The sequence below is a fragment of the Pan troglodytes genome, chromosome 11 (assembly GCF_028858775.2).
Source record: "Pan troglodytes isolate AG18354 chromosome 11, NHGRI_mPanTro3-v2.0_pri, whole genome shotgun sequence".
Classification (NCBI taxonomy): Eukaryota; Metazoa; Chordata; class Mammalia; order Primates; family Hominidae; genus Pan; species Pan troglodytes.
The window spans coordinates 61,710,356-61,737,979 of record NC_072409.2 but is presented as its reverse complement, the minus strand read 5'-3'; the positions used below and the strand labels follow the sequence as shown (position 1 = coordinate 61,737,979).

Below are 27,624 nucleotides of genomic sequence, written 5' to 3'. Positions count from 1 at the left end.
ATTTTTATGATTGCTTAGACTATTCAGTTTACTAAGTCACATAGTGGGAGAATTTTCCGAAGGAAAACATGTAAGAAGGGTGAATGGGTTTCAGACTGACAACCAGTAATTTCTGATGCCTTACGTTTCCAATTATTGGAGGTTTGGAAGAGCTTGAACAAGTTCAGTTATCAAAAGAGAGTGAGATGTACTTAAAATCTCAATCATTTCAATGTTCTTGGATTGAAGACCCTGAGAAGGACAGTCTATCAGCTTTTGACATTGTGCTGTCAGCCTAGCAAGGCTGGTCTTTTTTGTCTCCTCAAATATTTCACTATTACACCTATTTTAAGGCCTTCACTTTAGCTAGTAAAATAGATCATTTGTTATAAAATATAAATTTAAGTCTCTGGACCTCCTTGTTTTAAACCCTATTTCATGATTGTTGGATCTCATATTTCTGCCTGGGATGATAATTCTAGACCATCACTAATGACTAAGCAGCAGAAAGGAGTCTGATCTGGTATTCCAGTATCCCATTGCCCACGGGAGCTCTTCCCTTGCCCTGAGCTGATTACCTAGTATCACTGAGAAAATAAAAGTTCAGCTCATATTAATTTCATCAACTAATCTTCTCTTTGACATCTCTGAGTTCCTTCTCCTTCCCTTCTATTTCTGAGGATGGAATACCTCTTCTCCCTTCCAATGCAAATTCCTCCCTGGTATTTTTTATTCCTTCCTCTCCTGACTCTTTTGAGCTTTGTCATCCAGTTTCTTCTCCCAAGTCACCTAGGCTAGGCACTTTGTACTGATTTTTGACCCTTTCCTTTACTCCGTATGCAATGACTTGCCAATTCCTATTGATTCACCCTCTCAACTATTATTATTGTCATTTTTTTTTTTTTTTTTGAGACAGAGTCTCACTCTATCACCCAGGCTGGAGTGCAGAGGCGTGATCTCGGCTTACTGCAACCCCCACCTCCCAGGTTCAAGCGATTCTCCTGCCTCAGTCTCCTGAGTAACTGGGATTACAAGCATGTGCCACCACGCCCAGCTAATTAATGTATTTTTAGTACAGACAGTATTTCACCATGTTGGTCAGGCTGGTCAGGTGGCTCAGGCCTGTAATCCCAGCACACTGGGAGGCTGAGGCAGGCAAATCACCTAAGGTTAGGAGTTCAAGACCCTCTCAGTTATCTTATCCCTCTCCACTGCCAATGTTGTCCTTTGCTAAAGTAATTTTAGACTTTTGGAGCTCAGTAGACTCTGTTCCCTGAATCTAGCACTTTAACAGTCTGGGGTTTGAAATAGTTTCCATTTTGCTAGTTTTTAGCTTTATTAAATATTCTGAGAGGTAACCTTTCAGTAATCTATATTTGCTTTGTGATACACTGGAATTACATGTGCACACAAAACCTGAAGAGGCTAAAATGGTAGTAACTAACTACCAAGTACAGTGAAAGCACTAATTAAAGTGTCTTATAACTAAATCTTCCTGATATTAGGGTAGGTAAATTAGAACTGTGTGAATTTACAGAGGCCAATTTTGAGATGGCAAAGTAAATCCCGTTATTATTCATACCCTAAAAGTAGGTTGATAAAATTGTATGCAAATGTCAGTTAATTTTGTGAAACCAGTTATTTGTATAAATGGCTATTAAACAGGGCCAATTCAATTCTGGGTACTGTTTGTTAAAGCCATTGTTTGCTTTTGTTTTTCCTTTTAGTTAAAAGTCTCAATCCATTTTATATTATGGCCAGAACTGAAGGGCCTGGTGAAACATCTCATTTTCTGGAACCACGTGCTAAAATGTGTGAAGGGGATGCACCTTAAATAATTTTATTGAGTTTGTGTAAAATGGTCTATTGACTTTTCTACTCTTGATTTCATTGATTTTGTCCATTCACAAATCTAAAATGTGATCTGTCTTGTTTGGAGACTTGGCATACGTGCCTTTTCTTTTCTAATTGTTTTCTAAAGTACAAATAATTTGAAAAAAAGTTTTAAAATCACTTAAAAAGCCCTAGAGATGAACATAAAACATTCTTGTGAAACTATGATCTTGTTAGGACTAATATTTCCTTGAATTGCTTTTGTACCCATTATTGGATCACATAAAAGGAAGGTTAGACCACCAAATAAGGAGTCAAACTGTGCAGCAATCCACTTCCCAAACCCCCAATCCAAGTACCATTGTGTAATTTTAAAAGTTGTAAAACATTTAAAATCCCAATCATACTCCAATCCCTCCTTTCTTAACTAATGACCCTGGGTTTTGTTTCACTGACAAAAAAGCCTTTCTCCTTTAACTTCATCAGATACCCTTACCTTTTCTTCTCTTTTATAAATCTCTCTTCTGTTCCTCCCCTCTTTGGGGCACTTGAGTCCTCCTGTTTTCCAATGTCAGCTACAAACCCTGTGTCTTTGACATCTGTTCCTGTCTCCTGAGCTTTTAAGCCACAATCCTTTAGTTATCCACATTCAAATCATGACACATTTAAATCACGATCAGCCCTTTTCCAAAGTCCCTTATCAAGTGGGCTTGTCTGTATCAAGCCATTCCTGTTCATTCAACTTCTCCACAGTTCTTCTATTTAGTTCTTTCATTTCCACCACTACTGCCCTGGTTAAAGCCTATCCCACTTGTATGTCCTTACTACTAATTTATTCTTATAAATTCTCTCAGCTTAGTTCTTAAAACAATTGTAATTATGTTACTCCTTGCTTCAAGAGCATTCATTCCTTCATTGCCGCTCTAAATATCTAAAGAAAGAAGTTCAGATGTCTCTTCACTGTATTTTTTTTTTTTTTTTTTTTGAGACGGAGTCTCGCTCTCTCACCCAGACTGGAGTGCAGTGGCGTGATCTTGGCTCACTGCAACTTCCGCCTCCTGGGTTCAAGCGATTCTCCTGTGTCAGCCTCCCAAGTAGCTGGGATAACAGGTGCATGCCACCACACCCGGCTAATTTTTTGTATTTCTAGTAGAGATGGGGTTTCGCCATGTTTGGGGTCTCAAATTCCTGACCTCAGGTGATCCACCCAACTTGGCCTCCCAAAGTGCTGGGATTACAGGCATGAGCTACCATGCCCAGCCTCTTCATTGTATTTATACTCCTCCTTGATCTGACACAAAACCACCTTTCTACATGTTTCTCCTAGAATAGTCTTTGATTTAGCCATCTTGGACTTGCCAATGCTGTGCCAAGCAGTGAAATTGTCATGATTGTCCTGTCTCCGCTCATGTTGTTCTAGCAACCCCAAATGTCCTCCCCACCAGTCTGTGCTGTTAAAGCCTATTTATCTTTCAAGTTCCATTTTGAATACCATCTGGATTCTGGCAACCCTCTTCCCCTAATCTATCACTAAGAATTAACCAATCATTCTCTGTACTACTAAACTAAATTCCGTATAGTGCTATCAAATCCTTCACTTATCCTGCTTTTTATTGTAGCCTGTGGTTTATTTGCATTTTTCCCTTTAGGTGGTATTTTCTTCCCACTTCCCTGCCCCAAGCACCTAGCAAAGTGCTTTACACATATCAGGAATTCAACATTTGCTGGAAAGAAATTGCCTGTTATCCAAATAGTCTGGCTTATGTTTGAATGGATCTTAATAATTTTATGAAATTTGGAATAAAAAGTAAAGTACAGTGTACAGCTTTCTAATGTCCAATGTACTGGTTGGTTCCCAATGGGTTTTTGATGTGTTTAGATACTGATTCCTTTATCCCTCAAGTCACCTCAAGGGTGACTTAGAGGATTTTCCCCAATATGTACCACAAATATTATCATGTTTTGTGTTTCCCATGTTATGAAGAAGGTTGGCAGAGTGCTGAGAGTATGAGCACTGGAATCAGAATGGCTGCATTAGAAATCTGACTCTGCCACTCACTCATTTGAGGCTCAAATTATTGAGGCTCAGAGTGTGGAGTTAGTTTTATTTTTAGACTCAGGTCAAAGGGTCCCCAGCTCCCGACCCCATGCTTTAGAAAGCTCTACTCTGGCCTCCCTCTGACCACCTCTTTTCTTATAAGATGAGGAGTTCATGCTGCTACGGGAATGTGCTTAACTGTTGCCTGTACCTCCACTTTTAGGACAAGCCCTGGATTCCTGGGACCTCTTGTCTAAATGCCCTTGTTCCCACTTTTAGTATCTTCACGGGCCTCTTTCCACAGCTTGCCTTACTATACGTAGGCCACAGGCACAAACTGTTGTCTCGAGATGGCTGTTTCAAGTGATGTGCCTTAATCTAAGACATGTGAACTGGAGGTTCACAGCCTGTTCACCTGATGTCCCCTGCAGTGTGGGACACAGAGAGGAATTCAAGAACTTAAAATCAAACATGATCTTATATGTTTCTATGGAGGTATATTTGACAAGGGTAAAGTCTGTATTTTAGAGTACATATTTTATATAACAGCCCATTGGATTTGTTTATAACTTTTGAATATTTAAACTTAAGTTGTGTGCATCTTCCCTAGGCCCTGCATGTGTTATTAATGCTTTCTTCTCTTACACATTGACAGTGTAGGTTAATTAGGCTAATGTGATTACAGCACATTGGTGTTCAGTAAGTGATCAGTGAATATAAGGTCTTGTTAATAATAATAATTTATTCTTCCATTCATTTGTTTAAAATATATTTATTGAGTACTTACAATGCATAAGCATGATTTTACATAAAAAGACAGATAAGATTCCTGCTCTCATAAAGGTTACATCTCAGAGAGACAGACAGTAAAGACTTAAAGAAAAGGAAAAGTTGCAAGTAATACCAAAGGCAATACATAAAAATGAAATGATATGCCAGAGCCTGGCAGGGCAGCACCATGCAGTCAGGAAGACACTCTTCCAGGAGGTGACAGCTGCACAGCGGAGATGACAGCAGATGGAAGGAGCCTCTGTATGAAGGCAGGTAATAAGAGAATAGCAGGTGCAGGCTGGGTACCATGGCTCATGCCTGTAATCCCAGCACTTTGAGAGGCTGAGGTCAGGAGTTCAAGACCAGCCTGGCCAACATGGTGAAACCCAATCTTTACTAAAAATACGAAAATTAGCTGGGCGTAGTGGTGGGTGCCTGTAATCCTGGCTACTTGGGAGGCTGAGATAGGAGAATCACTTGAACCTGGGAGGCAGAGTTTGCAGTGAGCTGAGATCATGCCACTGTACTAGCCTGGGTAACAGAGCAAGACTCTTGTCTCAAACAAACAAACAAACAAACAAAACAAAACAAAACACAAAACAGGTGCAAAGTCTCTGGCTCTGGCTGTGGGGCACAGATGAGCTAAGCGGCACTGGGGACAGTGATTTCAATGTACCCCAGCTACACTGGTTTGGTATTAAATCGGGCAAACAGGGCAAAATGACTTATGTTTAACTGGATAAGCAGCATGCATTTTACTTTGAGGCAATGGGGAGTCCTTGGAAGGTTGTAAGCAGAGGCGTGATATAATCTAATTCACACTTTTAAAAGCTCAATTTGGCTAAAATATGGAGAATGGATGATGAAAGGTGATGAAGGCAGTCATGGATGATAAAAGGCCAAGAATAAAAGTAGGAAGATTAGGGAAAAGACTCTGACTAAAAGCCCAGGCAAGAAGTTGTGGCAATGATGATAGTAATGGTGGTAGTAATGGGAGTAGTACTAATAATATTTATAGAAGTAACATCAATATTAATATCAGGAATAATAGCCATAATAGTGATAGTAGTAAATAGACATCTTTCTCTGCCAAGTTCTAATTGAATACTATAGAATCCAGTCTTTAGGTAGCCAACTTGCGTTTTTGCATCAAAATCTAAATTCTTCCATTGGCATTTCATTCTGTTAACAGAAGTCAAGCCTAAATAAACAGATTGTTTTCACCATCTAATCCGGTCATGACCGAGACTTTTCAGAGTAGTGCCATGTAGTTATACAGAGTGTTCTCTGGGAAATTAGACATTTCCTCAGTTAACTGACTATTTCACGGACTCTGCCCCCTGTAGACCATGCCGTTATCTGCCAGTGAAGAAACCACATCTGCGCAGTTAGTGACCTAAGCTGGAGGTACTTTGATTTAATTGCGGCTTCTTGTCCGTGTCATAGGAATACATTGTGCATAGCCTGATACTTAATCCTACTGAAGAACAATGGAAGCTTATGGCTAAAATACTGCTTTACCCATCTATCTGCTACAAAAACATTGTTTAAAACTATTGAGGGGCAGTGATTTCCCAAGTTAACACTTATGCAAATGTGTTTTTGTCTTAAAACCTCCTTCCAAAAGCAATAATATATCTCAGTCATTCTGATTCTCTGTGCCCACTGGCACAATGACCATTGCTGCTGGATATCTAATTAAATGAATGTCCCAAATAAAGTCACATGAGCTATATTTTTGCCTAGGAATAATTACAAGGGATATTAATTTGCACAAAGTCTACATTAGTCTATCTCTTAAACCTTTCATTGTAAAGTGGATCTGCATGTATCACTTAATGTATTTCTATGATTTTTTTTTGCAGGATGAGTTTAGGTTTTATAGTATGTCAGATTAGTAAGCTTATGAAGCATTAATATGTTACGGAATAGAATTCTCATTTATTCTGTGAAGAATGTTACATGGTTGCAGATTTCAGAATTTTTTTTTAAATTATACTTTAAGTTTTAGGGTACATGTGCACAACGTGCAGTTTAGTTACATACGTATACATGTGCCATGTTGGTGTGCTGCACCCATCAACTCGTCATTTAACATTAGGTATATCTCCTAATGCTATCCCTCCCCCGTGCCCCCACCCCACGGCAGGCCCCGGTGTGTGATGTTCCCCTTCCGGTGTCCATGTGTTCTCATTGTTCAGTTCCCACCTATGAGTGAGAACATGCGATGTTTGGTTTTTTGTCCTTGCGATAGTTTGCTGAGAATGATGGTTAATTGAACCAACTGAATTTTTGGCTAGATTCAGTTAAGAAAGGCCAGGACCATAGTGAAAGGAGCTACGAAGTGCATAAGCCAGAAAAGCTTGGGCAGCTTTGCCAGTCTTTACCACCAGAGAAGATTTTAAATTCAGAGGTGTGAAACAGGAAAACTGGTGAGTGTGCGATTACCTGAGGTTCAAGGTGTCTGTTTGGAGGATGTTGCACTTAGACGAACTATTAGATTTGTGCTATTAGCTTTAAATCCTACAAAGACGTGATAATTTTAAGTTATTTTTCTTTACTTGCTTTTCTGTTGGAAGCCAACTAACTGAGAGCATTTTAAAAGCTTTTTATGTATTTGGAACAAAAAGAATGGTTTTTAAAGGAACATAATGTTCGTAAGAGTTGTAGTGATTGACTAATAATATAAAGCACAATCTACATAGTAGGAAATTTTTAACATAAAAAATTTGGTATCCTACAAGGAGCCAAAAGAGTTCAATTAAAATTTTATCCCTGGCATGACCTAGATACTACTCTATGAATTCCTTTTAGCAGACTAATCCTAGGATGGGTAGAGTGCAGACTCCTGTTTTCTTTTGTTTTGGTTTTCTCCCTGAATATTGTTATCCTTCTCTCTTGCAACCTCTCTCCGTGAATCTAACACACCACTAAAAATATTTTTATAAAAGTCTTAAAATAATTTTTTTTACAAATTGCTATCTTTGTTCCAACAAGAGAAGATATATTTGTTGCTATTTTAAACGATTCTGGCTATTTGATGCAAACATTTAAAGTTGTATTGACACTTCCATGGACTATTTGTATCAGAGTTAATATAGACTTGGATAAAATATATCAAACTAATGAGCAAAGCTATTTGGTAATAATAATGTATCCTGTTGCTAATAGTCATGGTTAGAGTTATAATACATTTATTCTTTAACTCACTCAAGACAACACTTGTTTATTGCTTACTCTAGTAAATGGAACACCAGGGATAAAAAGATGAACACAGCATAATTCTTGCCCTCCAGGAACTTGTAATCTAGCTAATCTCTCTTCTAATGGTCATTTTGAAGATTATCATAATAACTTAACATTTCCCTAACAATCAAAATAATTATTCAATGTTAAAATAAAAAATTGTTTTAATTTACAACATATGCTTTAAAGAATCTGGCACGGGTGCAAAAACTGGTACATATAAATCTCATCTAGTTCCAGAGGAAAAGAAACTACATTTATGTAATAAATTTCAAGATGCACTAAATTATCCCTCTCAGCTATATTTAGATGCCATAGGTTCTCTTTAGTTAATCCTTGACAAAAGAACGAAACCTTTCAAGTGAATAAATTCTTAGGTTGCAAATGTTGTGAATAAATTCCACAGGCTGCCCTAATTAATTCCATTTTCTAATGAAATTCCTTTTTTTCAACAAAGACCTAAATAGGCAAACAGTCTTTGAAAATTCCAATTCATGAGGCTCTAGGGTAGTGATATAAATTAGTTTCAATGTCCAACTTTTATATTTGGTACACTTAAGTACTTGGAGTCAATAACTTACATGAAAGCATGTTTTCCGCATTCCTATTTAATTTCCCTTTTTTAAGACAAAAAAGAAAGCCCATTTAATAAGTTACTAATTCTAAGAAGCACGTATTGTAGTACTTTTCTAAGGAATAGTACTACAATTTAAATGGTATATTGCATTTTCTATTGAGTTATGTTCTGAGTTTACATCACATGAAACAGGCAAATATTTTCTGTAAGGTACTCCCTGTTTTGGCTCATGACTTTTGAGGTAAAAAGGTGGTTTTGTTTTAAATTTCTGCTAATACTTTTAGTGAAGTTTATTATTTTCAAAATATTCTTTAATGATTAAAAAACTACTCGGATCATTGTGTGTATTACTTGGAGCAGGCAGAGAGAGTTATAATTTCACCCGTTAGAGTTAGAGAATGATGTGTAGAGAAGGAAGCCAGACTTAATCTTTGAAAATAATGTATATTTTCCTATAGAATATTGAACTATAGTGGATGTAATTTAATATTTTTAAGAATTCGGAAGTGCCCTAAAGTATTTAAATTGCAGGAACTATGAGTTTTGAAGTGTTTATCTGTGAGAAACTTTTCAAAACACAGCAAAAATTGTACTAGTAAACTTGTTCTTCTATTTTGGCTTGGGAAATTATATCACTAAAAATGTATTAATGTCGCTAAATTTCACTGCATGAAATATTAAATGTTCCGCATTGGATTTGTGGTACCAGAGTTTTAAAATGCTGTTTTTTTTGTTTGTTTGTTTTTTTCCTTCTTCAAGGGAAGGAGGTAGGGAAGGTGATCTCAAGAACAAGAGATGCATTTGATCTGACACAGTCATGTGCACCTTTGGAATATTTCAGTCTGAGATATGTATTTTGGTGACAGCAGGTAGAGTTGGAAGAGTACTATGTCAAGAATATTAATACCTCTTAGGACAAGGGTTGGCGATTTTTCAAAAGTATTATCCAAAACTAACATGAGTATTCTTGAGGTGTACTAGGGAGAGAGAAAGCTCAAATGCCTTCCACAGGTGAAGGGTAGATGGTTGCTTGTATGATGTGATTTAAATAGCACCAAGAAATCCCCCTTACCCTTAAATGTATTCCTAAGTTTTCTTGACAACCTTCACATGGCCTGAATGCTTAAAGTTCTAGCAGTTACAAATGCATTACAATGATAAGACCTTGTTAACAAGTAAATGGCCTTTGAAGGATAAAGATGCATCACATCAAATTTTATATTGATAATATTTCATCATAAACATTCCAGAAAGACTGTTTCCTTAGTCCGTAGATACTGATGAAGAAAAAAAGTTCATTTTGGAGCAGTGGGAGCTTGAGAAGAACTGCAACCTGAGAGATAAGGAAGAGGGCTGGCCAAAATTAACTAAGGGCTCCCTAAAATAAAGTAGGGGGGCACCATAGCCTGGCTCCACTCTGAACTTCTTTCCCTATGGGTGAATTGATAACTTATCTGACATCAGTGTGTGTATCACTTGGAGTAGGCAGAGAGAGTTACAATTTCACCTGAGTTAGAGAATGATGTGTAGGGAAGGAAGCCAGACTTAATCTTTGAAAAATCAAGCATCACCTCTGACAGGCCTTATTCATGATCTATGTGAGATGGAATAAAAGTAGATTTACTGAGAAGAAAATGGATGTCCTAATAATTTAATAATGCTGCGTTTTTTCATAGAAAAAAACTACTTTTTAGAAATGCAGAAGAGGTGTTACTTTGATTTGAAAAAAGAAGTTGAATTTCAGCCAATTCTTCATTGTAGTGAACAATCAGAAGTTTGACAGATATACGCTGTACCCTCTGCCATAGTTAGAATGTGTCCCCTCCAAAATTCAGGTGTTGCCAATGCAATAGTATTAAGATGTGGGGCCTTTAGGATGGAATGAGGACTATGAGGGAATCTTCCTAATTAACAGGATTAAGGCGCTTATAAAAGAGGCTTCATGCAGCATTTAGCTAGCTTGCCCTTCTGTTTTCTGTCATGTAAGGTAGCAGCAAGAAGGCCCTCACTAGACCAAATGCCAGTGCCTCGATCTTGGACATCTCAGCCTCCAGAACTATGAAAAATAAATTTCTATTCTTCATAAATTTCCCAGTTCAGATATTCTGTTACAGCAGCACAAAACAGACTGAGACACTCTCTAAGGAGAAATATGAAGCTGAAAATCTGCCAAGCACTTTTTAGAAGTGTTTTGATATTTCTGCTTGGGAGAGTAATAATTATATTGAAAATGGTATCAAAACTTTAAAAAAATTAAATCCTGTCAGCAGTACTCAGGACTTAAATGAAATTCATTTTCCAGACCATCTAATAAATGCTAAGTAGAAAATGTGGGTTTTCTGTTGCTATCCACACCCTTTTTTCCCCTCAGCCACCTTGTAGGAAAATAAAGCAGGTTTCTGAAACAAGGTGCCTGGATAAAGAGACTATTTAAAATCCCAAGAAGGGAATATTTCTAATGGATATGATGTAGGAAAATGTTGAGGTCATATTGGTCATACTTTAGAACTGTGTTCATAGTATCATCATTTCATTCAGAAAAAAAACAATGTTTGATTTAAGATTATCATATTAAGTCTCTGATCAAAATTTTGAATTATCAAAACAACACAGCTTGACTATACCTGTATCTTGTACATATCAGCACAGCACCAAACTATACCTGCCTTTATTTTAGCAGATAATTTTCCTTTTCTTCTTTTCCTTTTCCTTTCCCCTTTCCCCTATCCCCTTTCCCTTTCCTTTCTTTTCTCCCCCCCCCCCTTTTTTTTTTTTTTGATGGGGTCTTGCTCTATCGCCCAGGCTGGAGTACAGTGGTGTGATTTCGGCTCACTGCAGCCTCCGCCTCCCAGGTTTAAGTGATTCTTATGCCTCAGCCTCCCAAGTAGCTGGGATTACAGGCACCCACCATCACAACTGGCTAATTTTTGTATTTTTAGTAGAGACAGTGTTTCGCCATGTTGGCCAGGCTGGCCTCGAACTCCTGACCTCAGGTTATCTGCCCACTTCTGCCTCCCAAAGTGCTGGGATTACAGACGTGAGCCACTGCACCCAGCCTGTTTTATTTTTCATATACCTACATATGTGTCCTGCATATGTATAGGTTTAAAAGCACATGCCTACATTTATCTTAGCAGATGTATTTATTGAAGGGAGTGGTACATAATTTCTTTCAGTTTGGACAGTAAACAGAGGTGTATCTTATGACCTCTTATGACCTGAAGTGTGATCATTCATTCCCAGAGGATTCTCTGGAGGTTTGGGGAACAGCAGCTGAGGAGGTATGCAGAGTAAAGTACCTTTCTTTTGATTCCTATTAAGTGAAATAAGACTATATACTTACCATTGCTTTTCCTAAACTTTTCCTGCTACTACTTTTTATTTCCTTCTGCAAATGTGGGGCGGGTAGAGGGTGGTGTGGGGAGAAAGGAGGGGAGAAGAGGGAAGAGGAAGAGGAGATGGAAATTATAAGATTTTAGAATTAAAAGGAACAGTATAGAGTGTAGATTGAAAAATCACACCTTAATTTACTGATAAGAAAACTAATGTCCAGAGAATTTAAATGACTTACCACAATCCATACATGGGGAAAGTTGTGGATCTAACACTAGAAATCAGGAGCTGTAAATTTCAGCCAAAAGGCATTTCCACAACACACAATAGACAACACATTTGAGAATGGAGACAGTTAATTTATGTATCCCTGGAAGTGGTTTTTGTAGGTTATGCCTGTTAACTTATTATATGACATTGGTAGACCATAGAAAATTGTGGAGCTACTGAAACTTTTGTTACCACCATAGGTACAAATTATTCTACAGGCCCACAATTTGCCTTTCAGGTAAGAAATTAATGTACAACAAATAAAGTAAGTTATGAAGCATTTTGTAAGCTCGATCCTAGGCATATGTAGTATCTCATGAGAATAAAGAATTATTTTCTACCATCATGGATAGCTTGGGATAATACAGAAGCAATATGCATCAACAGAGAGCCCTTTGCAAGTCTAGAAACTGGAGATTTTCAATATTGAGAATTTCTGGGAAACATCCAGATTGGCACCCATTTGTGTGTTTGACTTTGCAACATTGCAGATGTAATATCTGAGTCTCAGAGTCCCACATCTACAGAAAACAAACACTTACTGCCAATTTCCAATTTAATTAAAGCAATTTACTGAAATTATATCACCAAAGCTAAAAATGTATCCTATTAGTGATCAGAAACTCTGGAAGATATAGCTCATAAAACATAGACACTACCTTAATTGTTATCTGTTCCATCTGTCAGACTGCCCAGATTAACCTAATTGATATAGTCATTTGTTCATTTATTCAATAAATAAATCTATTGATTACCCACTATGTACTAGGCACTGGGGATACATAGTGAACAGGAGAAAGTCCCCATGATCATGGGCCTCATGGTCTAGTGTGGGAGACAGACAATAAAGCGTAAAAAATGCATAATACAGTTTCAAATAGTGACATATGCAATGTTGACAAATCAGGGTAAACTTCTGGAGAATAACTGGGGAGGATGAGAAAGATTGTAATAGAGTGTGTGGTCAAGGAAGGCCTCCCTGAAGAGGAGCCATTTATGGAGCAGAGTCCTGAATAGGTGAGTTAGTCAGCTGCAATATAGCAGAAGAACAATGCAAAGAACAGCATTAGCAAAGGCCCTGCAGGGCGCCAAGCCTGGCACATTAGAGGTGCAGCAAAGAGGCTAGAATGGAGCCAGCAGGTGGAGTGGCATGGTTGGCGCATAGGTTGGCGCTGTCATCAGGACCCAGATCACAGAGGGAGAACTGCTGTTCATGAGAAGGAATTTGACGTTAGTCCTTACCTTCTCAGAACATGTCCTATGAAGCCTATGTAGGATAGATAAGAAATGGTTATTTGCACACTATTTGTTAAAAGGTACATGGAATTCCTGAGTACACAGTGTGAATGTTTTATTTTACAAGACCAAGAACAGAGAACACCTGTAGTAAAGAAGGTGATGGATAACAGGATATTATGACTGAATTGTATCTCCCAACGTGTGCACACTCCTCCAAATTTACATGTTGAAGTCCTAATCTTCACTACCTCAGAATGTGACTGTAGTAGGAGTTAGGGGTTTAAAGAGGTAATTAAGTTAAAATGAAGACATTAAGGTGGGTGTAACTGGTGTTCTTATAAGAAGAAGAGATTAGGATACAGAAACACAGAGGAAAGACCTTGTGAAGACGCCGAGAGAAGACCATTTACAAGTCAAGGAGAGAGGCTTCAGAAGCAACCAATGCTGCCAACACCTTGATTTTACACTTGTAGCCTCCAGAATTGTGAGGAAAACAATTTCTGTTGTTACAGTCATCCAATCTGTGGTAGTTTATTATGGCAGCACTAGCATACTAATACATATGGGTCATCAGAATTTCATAGTTGGGGTTGTCAGCTCCTAAGATGGCCTCCAATGATCCCTGCCACCTTGTAGGCCCACCCTTGTGTGATTCCCTCCCATACTGAATTGAGCTGACCTGTGTAACCAAAAGAAAATGGTAGTGACTTCCAAGGCTAAGATATGTAACACTTCTGTCTTAATGGATCACTTGCTCTGGAGAAACCAACTGCCATGTTGTAAGGATGTGAATGCAGCTCTATACAGAGGGTTGCATGGCAAGGAACTGAGACCTCCTGACAGTCAGGCACGTGAATGAGTAACTAGGAGTAGGCACTGTCCCTCTGCGAATATCTTGACTGCAACCTCATTAGCGATCTTAAGCCAGAACCACACAGCCAAACTGCTCCCAAATTCCTGGCCCATAGGGATTGTTAAATAATAAATGTATATTGTTATTGTAAACTACTAAGTCTGGGAACAATTTGTTACATAGAAATAGGTAGTAATATAATAATTAAGGAAGGGACCTCAGCAAAATAGTTCCAGTCCTTCTGGTGAATTTGAAAGTAGGTCAACTGGATTTTATTCAGTCTGATTAAAGGAAAGACTTTTGAGCTTCACTGCAGAGAGAAATCTCAAGCCTGGAATGACATTTTAAAGACTTAACTGAATTTTTGGCTATTGGGGCTTTGAAAATTTGGCTTCTTGCAAGCTCTAGAAGTCTTTCTAATGCTAATAATAACACCTACAATTTATTTAACTATGATTTCAAACACATTTTCACATAAATGTTCTCATTTAATGTAGAAGATTGCAGTTTTTCCTGCAGTTTCCTAGGATTCGTGTGGTTATTTTTCTAAAGTCATCAAGGCTGTTCCCCACAGAATATTGTATAAGATAATGATTTTTTTGTTTTTATGGTGCAGATGATTTCTTTGCAAAATAATATAAGATTTTCTCACATCTTAATATGGCTTTTAAGTTTGCATACAATACCTATACCAAGAATTGAGCAATTAAAGATAGCTGTATATAATTTTTTAAAGCAGATTTTGACTGGAATATGAATATTTGCTACTGAAACTTTACCTTAATTTTTGAATCGTAATTTGGAGACAAGTGAGTTGTCTGTTGGCTACAAGTGATTGTTACAGCTTTAAAAATAATGAAGCATGGAGTCTTTAACATAAATCTGTGATTCTCCTTTTGAATTTTAAAGGAGGGAAAAAAAATGATTCATTTGATTTGAAAAGGACATTATTTCTTATCCTTATTGGGTTTATTAGTGCAATTGTCTCGTGTGATCTTAGGACAATGTTTTATTGTTGGACAGTAAGGCAGGACAGTAAAATGAAGACCCTGGTTTGCCCTTTTTCTAGCTACATATGGCACTTTCAGATGTCAAACCCTAGCAGAAGTCGGGGGCTTGAAGCAGGTCTCTCCTGGATGAAGGCTGATGACAGAGCAGGTATAAAGCTGTTCATAAAAGAAAGATGATCCCTGGATTACCCAGTGAAGCAGTGTGAAAATGGGGACTGGAATGTTAGCTCAGTATAGCACCAGTGCAGAAGGCAGCAGGGTGTATGGAGAAGAGATAGAAACTTAAGTGTGAACCAGTAAGGGAGAAAGATACAAGTTACAGAATGAATACTGGTCAGGTGTGATGGCTCACTCCTGTAATCCTAGCACTTTGGGAGGCCGAGGCGGCAGATCACGAGGTCTGGAGTTCAAGACCAGCCTGGCCAACATGGTGAAACCCCATTTCTGTTAAAAATACAAAAATTAGCTGGGTGTGGTGGCATGCACCTGTAGTCCCAGCTACTTGGGAGGCTGAGGCAGGAGAATTGCTTGAACCTGGGAGGCGGAGGTTGCAGTGAGTGGAGATCGTGCCACCGCACTCCAGCCTCGGCGACAGAGCAAGACCCTGTCTCAAAAAAAAAAAAAAAAAAAGACACTGAATTCAATTTACATGTGCGTTAGAGTATGCATCAGGGAGTGAGCAGAGCAAGGAAAATCAACACACAATTTTTTATAGTGAATAGATCAGAAATTAGATGGTAGATCATTGATAGTATGTGTCTTGGAATCATATCGGCTTCAGTTTAACTTCTGGTTTTATAATTTACTAATTAATAGTGTGGCCTTGGCAGGTTTTTAAGATGGTGTAATAAGGTTCCTAGCACAGATCAGACTAACTTGAGGTAGTTACAAACAGTGCTTGTGCCAGCCCATTGCTAGATTGGAAGCTCAGATGCCCTCTAGTTGCTATATCCTTTTCCTTCTTAGAACCTGCCCATTTGATATCAACATCTTCGTGAAAGTCTGCTCTCTAAAGCTAGCCGTCATTTTTAACTTGTAAAAGATGGTAGTTTATAACTAGAAGCCATCTTTAATGTCTCGGAAGAAATATAAGGTCTTTGGAGTACTTTGAGTTCAACTCCTTAAAGGGACTAATATAAACGTGACATTTAAATAACCTGATTTTTAAATCTTTTATTCAAGTAGAAATGTGTGTGTTTTTGACTTTTAGGTTCAAGGGTTTCATGTTCAGGTTTATTACACATCACTGAGGTTTGGAGTGATCTCATCACTCAGGCAGTGAGCGTAGTACCTGATGGGTAGTTTTTTAACCCAAACCCCCTTACCATCCTCCCCACTCTAGTAGTCCCCAGTGTCTATTGTTGCCATGTTAATGTCCGTGTTTACCCAGTGTTTATCTACTACTTATAAGTGAGAACATGCAGTATTTAGTTTTCTGTTGCTGTGTTAATTTACTTAGGATAATGGCCTCCTGCTGCATCATGTTGCTGCAAAGGGGAAACATTTGTATGTGTCATGTATGTTTAACAGTTTCATATTGCTGCTGTAACAAATGGCCACCAATTCAGTGGCTCAAAAAAAGAGCACAGATTTGTTCTCTCAGAATTCTGGAGGTTAAAAGTCTTCAAGTAGGTCAGCAGGGCTACATTTCTTTGAAGGCTCTATGGAAGAACTCATATATTTTCATGTTCTAGCTTCAAGAGGCCACCAGTATTCTTGGTGTAGTTCCATATTCAAAAACAGTGATGTAGCATCCTCCAGTCTCCCTCTCTCTCTCTTTTACCCTTTGCTTCCATTGTCCACATCTCTTTGACTCAGATTCTCTTACTTCTCTCTTACAAGGGAGTTCTTATAAGACTCTCATGATTGAATTGGGCCACCCAGATAATCTAGCATAATCTCCCCACCTCAAGATCCTTCATTTACAGTCAACCGTAAAGTCCTTTTTGCCATTTAAATTAGTAAATGGGCTGTGGGGATTAGGATATGACTATCTTTGAGGGGATCATAATTCAGCCTACATCAGTATGTATATTGTGTGCATATTGTATGTCAAAGTAGCTTGATATATTCCATGGAAGAACATTACTTTATTCTTTTATTTAGCTAGGAAAAACTGGTTAAATTGTGGTTCTGAAACCTAGTACAAATAATAATATTTCCTTTCTGCTTTCCTTTCCTGTGATATGAGAAATTTGAAGATTGCCTTTAAGATATGGAAGATAGACAGCCCAGAAGCCAAAACAGGAATATTTACTTAGAAACACAGAGCTTGGAATCTACAAAACAGCATTTGCACACTGAAGTCTTGTAAGCTTGACTGTAGCCTTAGGTGCTCTTCAGTTCGTGGCCAATTTAGAATCTCATTGTCATGGAGCCTGTGCAGATCAGGATCCTAACTTAAAGTAAAAGCATGAGCAATCTGAATCAAGTCTACTTTGCAAGTGTAGAATTTGGGGCAGAAATTGTTCTGCTGCAGAGTTGGCCTACAAGCACTTCTTGAACTTTAATTTTTAATTTTGTGGGTACACAGTAGGCATATATATTAATGGGGTATAGGGATATTCAGTACAGGCATATAATGTATAAAATTACATCAGGGTAAATGGAGTATTCACCACCTCAAGCATTTATTCTTTGTGTTATAAATGATTCAGTTATATTCTTTTAGTTATTTTTAAATGTACAGTTAAATTATTGACTATAGTTACCCTGTTGTGCTATCAAATACTAGATCTTATTCATATTTTCTATTTTTTTGTACCTATTAATCATCCCCACTTCTGCCCCATTCCCCCCACTACTTTTCCCAGACTCTGGTAATCATCCTTCTACTCTCGATCTGCACGAGTTCAATTGTTTTAATTTTTAGCTCCCACAACTAAGTGAGAATATGCAAAGTTTGTCTTTCTTTGCCTGGCTTATTTCACTTAACATAATGACATTTAGTTCTATCCATGTTGTTGCAGATGACAGAATCTCATTTTTTAATGGCATATTTTGATGGCTCAATCTCATTCTTTTTATGCCTCCATTGTATAATAATACTCCATTGTATACATGTACCACATTTTCTTTATGCATTCACCTGTTGATGGACACAGGTTGCTTCTAAATCTTGGCCACTTTGAACAGTGCAACAGTAAGCATGGGAGTGCAGCTATCTCTCTTATTTCCTTTCTCCGGTGTATATACCTAACAGTAGGATTGCTGGATCAGGTGGTAGTTCTATTTTTAGTTTTTTGAGAAACCTCCAAACTGTTTTCCACAGTGATTGTACTAATTTACATTCCCACCAAGAGCATACAAGGGTTTCCTTTACTCCACATTCAAGCCAGCATTTATTATTGCATGTCTTTTGGATATAAGCCATTTTAACTGGGGTGAGGTGACACCTTACTGTAGTTTTGATTTGCATTTCTCTGATGATCAATGAGGTTGAGCATGTTTGTGTATACCTATTTGTCATTTGTCTTCTTTTGAGAAATATCTATTCAGATCCTTTGTCCATTTTTAACAGGGTTGCTTGAGTTCCTTATATAATCTGGTTATTAATCTCTTGTCAGGTGGGTAGTTTGCAAATATTTTCTCATATTCTGTGGGTTATCTCTTCATTTCGTGGATTATTTCCTTTACTGTGAAGAAGCTTTTTAACTTGATGTGATTCAAACTTTTTCTTTGGTTCCCTGTGCTTGTGGGGTATTACTCAAGAAACCTTTGCCAAGTTTAATGTCCTGGAGAGTTTCTCCAAAGTTTTCTTTGAGTAGTTTCATAGTTTGAGGTCTTTGATTTATGCTCTTCACCTATTTGAATTTGATTTTTGTATATGGTGAGAGATAGGGGCCTAGTTTTATTCTTCTGCATATGGAAATCCAGTTTTCCCAGCACTATTGATTAAAAAGAATGTCATTCCCCAATGCATGCATTTGGCACCTTTGTCAAAAATGAGTTCACTCTTGACATATGGATTTGTTTCTGGATTCTCTAATCTGTTCCATTGGTCTGTGCATCTGTTTTTATGCCAGTACCATGCTGTCTGGGTTGCTACAGCTCTGTATTATAATTTGAAGTCAGGTAACGTGATTCCTTCAGTTTTGTTCTTTTTGCTTGGAATAGCTTTGACTATTCTGAGTCTTATTTGATTCCACACAAATTTTTTTATCTTTTTTTCTACTTCTGTGAAGAATGTCATTGGTATTTTTGTAGGGATTACATTGAATCTTTAGATTGTGTTTGGAAGTATGGACATTTTAACAATATTGATTCTTCCAATCCATGAACATGGAATATCTTTCCAAATTTTTGTATCTTCTTCAATTTCTTTCACCAAATGTTTTACAGTTTTTATTGTAGAGAACTTTTACTTCTTTTGTTCAGTTAATTCCTAGATATTTAATTTTATTTGTAGCTATTGTAAGTGTGATTATTTTCTTCTTTCTTTCAGATTGTTCACCATTGACATATAGAAATGCTACTGATTTTTGTATGTCGATTCTGTATCCTGCAACTTTACTGAATTTATCAGTTCTAATAGTTTTCTGGTGAAGTCTTTAAGTTTTTCCAAATAGAAGATTTTATCATCTGCAAACAAGGATAATTTGATTTCTTCCTTTCCAATTTGGATACCCTTTATTTCTTTCTCTTGTCTGATTGCCCTAGGTAGGATTTCTAGTACTATGTTGAATAACAGTGGTGAAAGTGGACATCTTTGTCATGTTCCAGATCTTAGAGGAAAAGTTTGTTTTTCCCCATTCAGTGTGATACTAGCTGTGGGTCTGCTGTATGTAGCTCTTATTGTGTTGAGGTATACTCCTTCTATACCCATTTTTGGAGTTTTATCATGAAGCGATGTTGAGTTTTAGCAAAAATTTTCAGCATCACTTGAAATGATCATAAGGTTTTTGTCCTTCTTTCTGTTGATATAATGCATCACATTGATTGATGTGCATATGTTGAACCATCCTTGCATCCCTAAGATAAATCCAACTTGGTCACGATGAGTGATCTTTTTAATGTATTGTTGAATTCAGTTTGCTAGTATGTTGCTGAGAATTTTTGCATCAGTGTTCATCAAAGATGTTGGCCTGTAGTTTTCTTTTTTGATGTGTCTTTGTCTGGTTTGGTGATCAGGGTAATACTGGCCTCATAGAATGAGTTTGAAAATATTTGCTCCACTTTTTTTTTTTTGGAATAGTTAGAATAGAGTTTCTATTAGTTCTCTAAATGTTTGGTAGAGTTCAGTAGTGAAGTCATCGGGTCCCAGGCTTTACTTTGTTGGGAAATTTTTTATTATGGCCTTGGTCTTGTTACTTGTCACTGGTCTATTCAGGCTTTGGATTTCTTTATAATTAAATCTTGGTAGGGTGACTATGTCTAGGAATTTATTCATTTCTTCTAGGTTTTCCAATTTATTGGCATATGGTTGCGCATAGTAGTCTCTAATGATCCTTTGGATTTCTGCAGTATTGGTTCTAATGTCTCTTTTTTTCATTTCTGATTTTTTTTATTTGGATCCTCTCTCTTTTTCCTAGTTAATCTGGCTAAAGGTTTGTCAATTTTGTTTATCTTTTCAAAAAATCCAGTTTTTGTTCCATCGCTCTTTTTATTATTCATTTCAATGTCATTTATTTAGGCCCTTATGTTATTTCTTTCTTCTAACTTTGGGTTTGGTTTGCTCTTGCTTTTCTAGTTCTTTAAAATGCAACATTAGGTTGTTTGTTTGAAGTTTTTCTTATTTTTCAATGTAGGGACTTACAGCTATAAACTTTCCTCTTAGTTTTGCTTTCACTGTATCCCATAGGTTTTGTATGTGTGGCTCCTTTATCATTTGTTTCAAGAGACTTTTCAATTTTTTCTTAATCTCTTTGTTGATTCACTGGTCATTCAGAAACATACTGTTTAATTTCCATGTGTTTGTATGGTTTCCAAAATTCTTCTTGTTATTGATTTCTAGTTTTATTCCATTATGGTCAGAGAAGTTACTTGATATATTTCTCTCTTTTTTTTTTGAGACGAAGTATCACGCTGTCGCCCAGGCTGGAGTGCAGTGGCATGATCTCGGCTCACTGCAACCTCCCTCTCCCAGGTTCAAACGATTCTCCTGCCTCAGTGTCCCGAGTTTTGTGGCTTAACATATGGTCTATACTTGAGACTGATCTATGTACTGAGAAGAAGAATGTGTACTCTGCAGTCATTGGATTAAATGTTCTATAAATATTTATAGGCCCACATGGCCTATAGTGCAGATTAAGTTTGATTTTTTGTTGTTGTTGATCTTCCATCTGGAAGATCTGTTCAGCGCTGAAAGTAGGATGTTGAAGTCTCCAGCTATTATTGTATTGGAGTCTATCGCTGTCTCTAGCTCTAATAATATTTGCTCTAAATATCTGGGTGCTCCATTGTTGGATGCATATATATAATGTGTATATACATGTGTGTGTATATATATATCTGTATATATGTGTATATACACACACACACACACACAATCATATCCTTTGCTGAACTGACTCCTTTATTATTATATAATAACTTTCTTTGTCTCTTTTTATAGTTTTTGACTCGAGATATTTTTGTCTGATGTAAGTATAGCTACTCCTGTTCTTTTTTGGTTTCCATTTGCATAGGATATCTTCTTCCATCCCTTTTTTTCAGTCTACGTGTCTTTAAAGGCCAAGTATGCTTTTTGTAGGCAACAGATTGTTGCATCTTTTTTTAATCCATTCAGTCACTCTGTGTCTTTCAATTGGAGAGTTTAGTCCATTTATATTCAATCTTATTGTTGATGAATAGAGACTTACTCCTGTGATGTTATTTGTTTTCAGGTAGCTTTGTCACCTTCTCTTCCTTCTTTTTTCTTTTCCATCTTCCTTTTAATGAAGGTGATTTTCTCTGGTGATATGTTTTAATTTCTTGCTTTTTATTTTTTGTGTATCCATTGCATGTTTTTAAATTTGAGATTACCATGAGGCTTGCAAATAATATTTTATAACCCATTATTTTAAACTGATGATGATTTAAGTGATTGCATAAACCACAAAAAAACTAATAAAACTCTATAACTTCATCTCCCCGCTTTTTTTTTTTTTTTTTTTTTTACCTTTTGTTGTTTCTATTCATATCTTATTGTACTGTCTATGTCTTGAAAAGTAGGCTGGGTGCGGTAACTCATGCCTGTAATCCAGCACTTTGGGAGGCCGAAGCGGGTGGATAATCTGAGGTCAGGAGTTTGAGACCAGCCTGGCCGACATGGTGAAACCCCATCTCTACTAAAAATACAAAAATCAGTGGGGCATGGTGGTGGGTGCCTGTAATCCCAGCTACTAGGGAGGCTGAGGCAGGAGAATCATTTGAACCCAGGAGGCGGGGTTGCAGTGAGCTGAGATGGTGCCACTGCATTCCAACTTGGGTGACAGCAAGACTCCATCTCAAAAAAAGAAAAGTTATAGTTACTTTTTATTTTTTTATCTTTTCATCTTTTTACTTAAGATATGAGTAGTTTATATACCACAATTATAGAGTTACACTATTCTGTGTTTTGTGTGTGTGTACTTATTATCAGTGAGTTTTGTACATTCAGATGATTTCTTATTGCTCATTAGTGTCCTTTTCTTTCTGATTGAACTACTTTCTTTAGTATTTCTTGTAGGAGAGCTCTGGTGTTGATGGAATCCATTAGCTTTTGTTTGTCTGGAAAAGTATTTTTCCTTCATGTTTGAAGGATATATTTACTAGATATACTATTCTAGGGTAAGAGTTTTTTTTTTCCTTCACCACTTTACGTCCTGCCACTCTTTCCTGGTCTGTAAGCTTTCCACTGAAAAGTCTGCTGAGAGACAAGACGTATTGGAGCTCTATTGTATGTTATTTGTTTCTTTTCTCTTGCTGCTTTTAGGATTCTTTTTCATTCTTGACTTTTGGGAGTTTGATTATTAAATACCATAAGATAGTGTTTTTTGGGTTAAATCTGCTTAGTGTTCTGTAACACTCTTGTATAGAGTGTATCAATATTAAATATTGGTAGCCTTCTATAGGTTTGGGACATTCTCTGTTGTTATCCCTTTACATAAACTTTCTACCCCTATCTCTCTACCTCCTCTTTAAGGCCAATAACTCTTAGATTTGTTCTTTTGAGGCTATTTTCTAGATCTTACAGGCATGCTTTATTCTTTTTTCTTTTGTCTCCTCTGACTTTGTATTTTCAGATACCTGTCTTTAAGCTCACTAATTCTTTCTGCTGAATCAATTTTGCTGTTAAGAGACTCTGATGCATTCTTCAGTATGCCAGTTGCATTTTTCTTTTCTTTCTTTTTTTTTTTTCTTTTTGAGACAGGGTCTTGCTCTGTCTCCAGTTGCATTTTTCAACTCCAGATTTTCTGCTTAATTCTTTTTAATTACTTCAATTTTCTTGTTACATATATCTGATAGGATTCTGAATTCCTTCTCTGTGTTATCTTAAATTTCTTTGAATTTCCTGAAATCAGCTATTCTGAATTCTCTGAAAGGTCTCATATTTCTTTCTCTCCAGGATGGGCCCTTGGTCCCTTATTTAGTTTGTTTGGTGAGGTCATATTTTCCTAGATAGTTTTAATGCTTATGGATGTTCGTAAGTGTCTGGGCATTGAAAAATTAGATACTTATTGTAGTTTTTGCAGTATGAGCTTGTTTGTACCTGTCCTTGGGAAGGCTTTCCAGGTCTTCAAAGAGACTTGGGTGTTGCGATCCAATGGTCACTTTAGCTATATCTGCATTAGGGGGCACCCCAAACCCAGTAATGCTGTGGTTCTTGCAGACTTGTAGAGATACTGTCTTGATGGTCTCAGGTAAGATCTGGAAGAATTCTCTGGATTACCAGATGCAGATTCTTGTTTTCTTCCCTTACTTTCTCTCAAACAAATGGAATTTCTCACTATGTGCTGAGCTGCCTGGAGCTGGAGGAGGGGTGACACAAGTATTCCTGTGGCCCCACCACCACTGGTACTACACTAGGTCACACCTGAAGCCACCACAGCACTGGGTCTTGCCTAAGGCCTGCTGTAGCCACTACTGGGCTATTGCCTATGTTTACTTAAAGCCCTAGGACTCTGCAATTAGCAGGTGGTGAAGCCAGTCAGATTTGTGTTCTTCCCTTTAGGGTGGCAAGTTCCTCCTGAGTCCCAGACAGGTCCAGAGAGGCTGTGCAGGAGTCTGGGCCTAGAGTCAGAAACCTTAGAAATCTACCTGCTCCTCCAATATATTGTAGCTAAGCTAGCACTGAAACCACAAGACAAAATCTTTCCCATTCTTTCTTCTCCTTTCTATAGACAGAGGAGTCTCTCCCCATGTCCAACACCACCACAGGCCTACAGGGAGTACGCCAGGGTATCCCCCAAGGATTCTTCAGTCAGATTGTAGTGAATGCTGCCAGGGCTGGGACTCACCTTTCAGGGAAGTGGGCTCCCCTCTGGCCCAGGATAGGTCCAGAATTGCTGTCCAAGAGCCAAGGCCTGGAATTGGGGACCCCAAGAGCCTGCTTGATGCTCTGCCTCACTGTGACTGAGCTATTACCTAAGCCGAAAAACAAGTCTCTTTTATTTTTCCCTGTCCTTTTCTGTAGCAGAAGTCTCTCCTGGTAGCTACCACAGTTGTGAATACACTTGGTCACACCTAAAGCCAACACATCTCAGAGTCTCACCGAAGGCCCATGACATGTACTACCTGACTATTGCTGCTGATTATTCAGGGCCTTAAGGCTTTTATGTCAGCAGATGATGGATCCTGCCAGGAATGGGTCCTTCCCTTTAAGTCAGTGGGTTCTGGCTGAGGATGTGTCTAGAAATGCCCAGAAGCTAGGACCTGGAACAGGGGCCTCATGACTCTGACTGGTGCCCTGTCCTTCTGTAGCTGAGCCAGTATCCAAGTTTCAAGACAAAGTCCTCTTACCCTTCCCTCAAGAGGAAGGAAGGGGACTCTTTTGGAGCTATGAGCTATGCTGCCTGCGTTTGGGGGGAGGAGTGGAACAAGCATTCCCTTAGCTACCCTGGCTGATGTCTCAGTGGGTCACATGCCCACCACCCCCAGCCCCTAGCCCCCAAGTCCACTGGCTCTGAGCCCAGTTCAGCACTAGGTCTTGCCAAGAAGTTGCAGCCTTTGTGGCCTAGACTGCCTTTCAAGTTTATTTGGAGCCCCAGAGCACCTTATCCCATGGTGGTGAGGCTTGCTGAAACTCAAGTTCCAATCTCTGCCACGGGCAATTCCTCTCTGGCTAGGGCTGGTCTAAATGTTCCCTCTGTGGGTATCAGCTGAGTCCTGCCTGGTGTTGGTAGCACCGAGTTCCAGTGCAAAACCCACAATCACTGTGCTCTGCTTTCCCCAAGCACACAGATTCTCTTTCCACACCGTATGGCTGCTGCTGGGGGATGGGGGAGTGATGGTGTTGTCAATTCAAGACTATCTTATCCACCCTCTTCAGTCCCTCTTTCAGTGATATGAAGTTAAAACCACTTACTGTGATTGCTCACTTGATTGTTGGTTCTTAGGAGGGTGCTTTTTTGTGTAGATGTTAAATTTGGTATTCCTGCAGGGAGGACAATTAGTGCAGGCTTCTATTTGGCCATCTTGTTCCACCTCCTCAACCCTACAAGCACTTCTGTGTTCATTTATTAAAATTGCCTATCTCAATCATCAGAAAGAACACATATGAATGACGCGTGGTCAGGCTCAGTGCCCTTACTCCCCCTTCCCAAAAAACAAACTACCAAATGAACAAAGGACCACCTCTTCTGTGATGATCACTCTTCTGTGACAAGAACGTTTGGTGTTTGTCAGTAGAACTTTATTTCTTTAACTTTTGGACTCAGATCCTTATTCAACCCCAGGCATTCTGGGGAGTTTGAAACTGTTATCAGCCATAGAAAAAATGGATTTATTGTTATATTTCTAGTCATTCATTCAGTCAGTCAGTCATTTGTTCATTATCTATTTATCAGCGGTGTACTGCTCAATATCAGCTTCAACTAATATATTTAAAGCACATCCTAAAGGCAAAACCTGTGGGAGGTATCTTGATCACATATGAAGATGAATTAAACATAATTCTTGCTTTTCAAGAGCTAGTGATTCTTTAAGGGCATATAAAAAATGTAAGAATTAACCCACATCTTAGTGGTAGGGAAATTGATATTTATCTTATTAAATTTCAAACGACTGGGCACACACATTCACTCATTGCAGCTCTGGGTAGCTGCTTCTTCTGAGGCAGACATTTCCCTTCATCCACCTCCCTCAAGTATGTTCTAAATTTCCTACTCTTTATCTTACCTGGTTTTTATTCCCCAGTTTGTCTCACATAGGCTCTGGAATTAGCCATTGTCAGATGGGGTTCCCAGAGGTAATTGGCCTGTGTTTAGTCCCGTGACCTGGCCAAGACTTGATCTTATTACCACTTCTCTCCTCAAAATGCTGCAGCCACATGTGGACCTCTGAACAGGCCCCGTGCAATATGCCAGCAATAAGCCACTATTAGCTACAGGGCATTACAACTGTGGATGGTCCCAAAAGACATATGTGATAAGTGCCAAAAACATACCAGATTTCTCATGACTTAAAATGGAATGTAAAATTAAAAAGAATTTTTTTTAAAAAAAATATAAAATTGATCAATAGTAACTTTTAATGCTTTTAGATATATTAGATTAAAATATTAAAATTATTTTTTATTTGGCTCCTAGAAATTTAAACTTATATGTATTTATGTGATGCATATATTTCATAACATTTAAAATGTAAAATTACACTATATTTTACTGCACAGTTCTGCTGTAGGATGAGGGTCGGCAAACTTTTCCAGTAAATGTCCAGATTGCAAATGTTTTTGGCATGGGGTTTGTAGGTAATACCTAATGAACAAGAGCAACTGCATTGAGAGTAGAACAGAACAGGGAAGAGTCAGGATTTGGCCCAAGGCCATAATTTACAGAAACCTAATCTAGTACCTAAAGCAATGGGTGAAGAACTCCCTCAGACATGGTGGTTTTAGTTGGTTTTTGGAGCTCTTACTCTTTCTGCATGAGTCATTTTCACTAGCTCATACATGCATTCACACAGCTACCAGTGATCCCAGTAATGCTCTTGATTGGCCCGTCTCACATTGTACTATCTTGGAATTAAGGCATATGTGAGGGGCCCCAAAAGAAAGAGTCATGAAAACAACTGATTTTCATACAAGATGGAATAAGATTAGTGTTAAAGCAAAGTGAGTGCTGTGGGAGCCCAGGAGGCTGTTGGATGGGCAGGGGATGGTGTCAGTAAGTTGGTCAGCTTTTTCCTTGGGATCACTCTTTGGAGGGTGGTCAAGTATTTTCGTGTGTAGACTTTGTATCTGTCAGGTGCACATATTCTCTCATTTGCTCTTCAAAATCTGTGCTATGTTATTAAATCCATTCTAGAAGGAGACAATGACTTAAGTAATGTGTTCAAAGGAACATAGCTTGTAAGG

General features: G+C 38.1%; 1 protein-coding gene across 11 annotated transcripts in view; it reads left to right on the top strand.

The window, feature by feature from the left end:
* Positions 1 to 27,624, top strand: part of TRPM3 (transient receptor potential cation channel subfamily M member 3) — a 901,150-nt gene that overhangs the window by 200,403 nt on the left and 673,123 nt on the right. The window contains exon 1 of one of the 11 annotated variants that reach the window (XM_016960951.4): positions 6,695 to 7,053. The exons of the other annotated variants lie outside the window; for them this stretch is intronic. The gene's annotated coding sequence lies outside the window, so the exon portion shown is untranslated. Of the gene's footprint in view, positions 1 to 6,694; positions 7,054 to 27,624 lie in introns of those variants that run through there. 11 annotated transcript variants of the gene reach the window in all.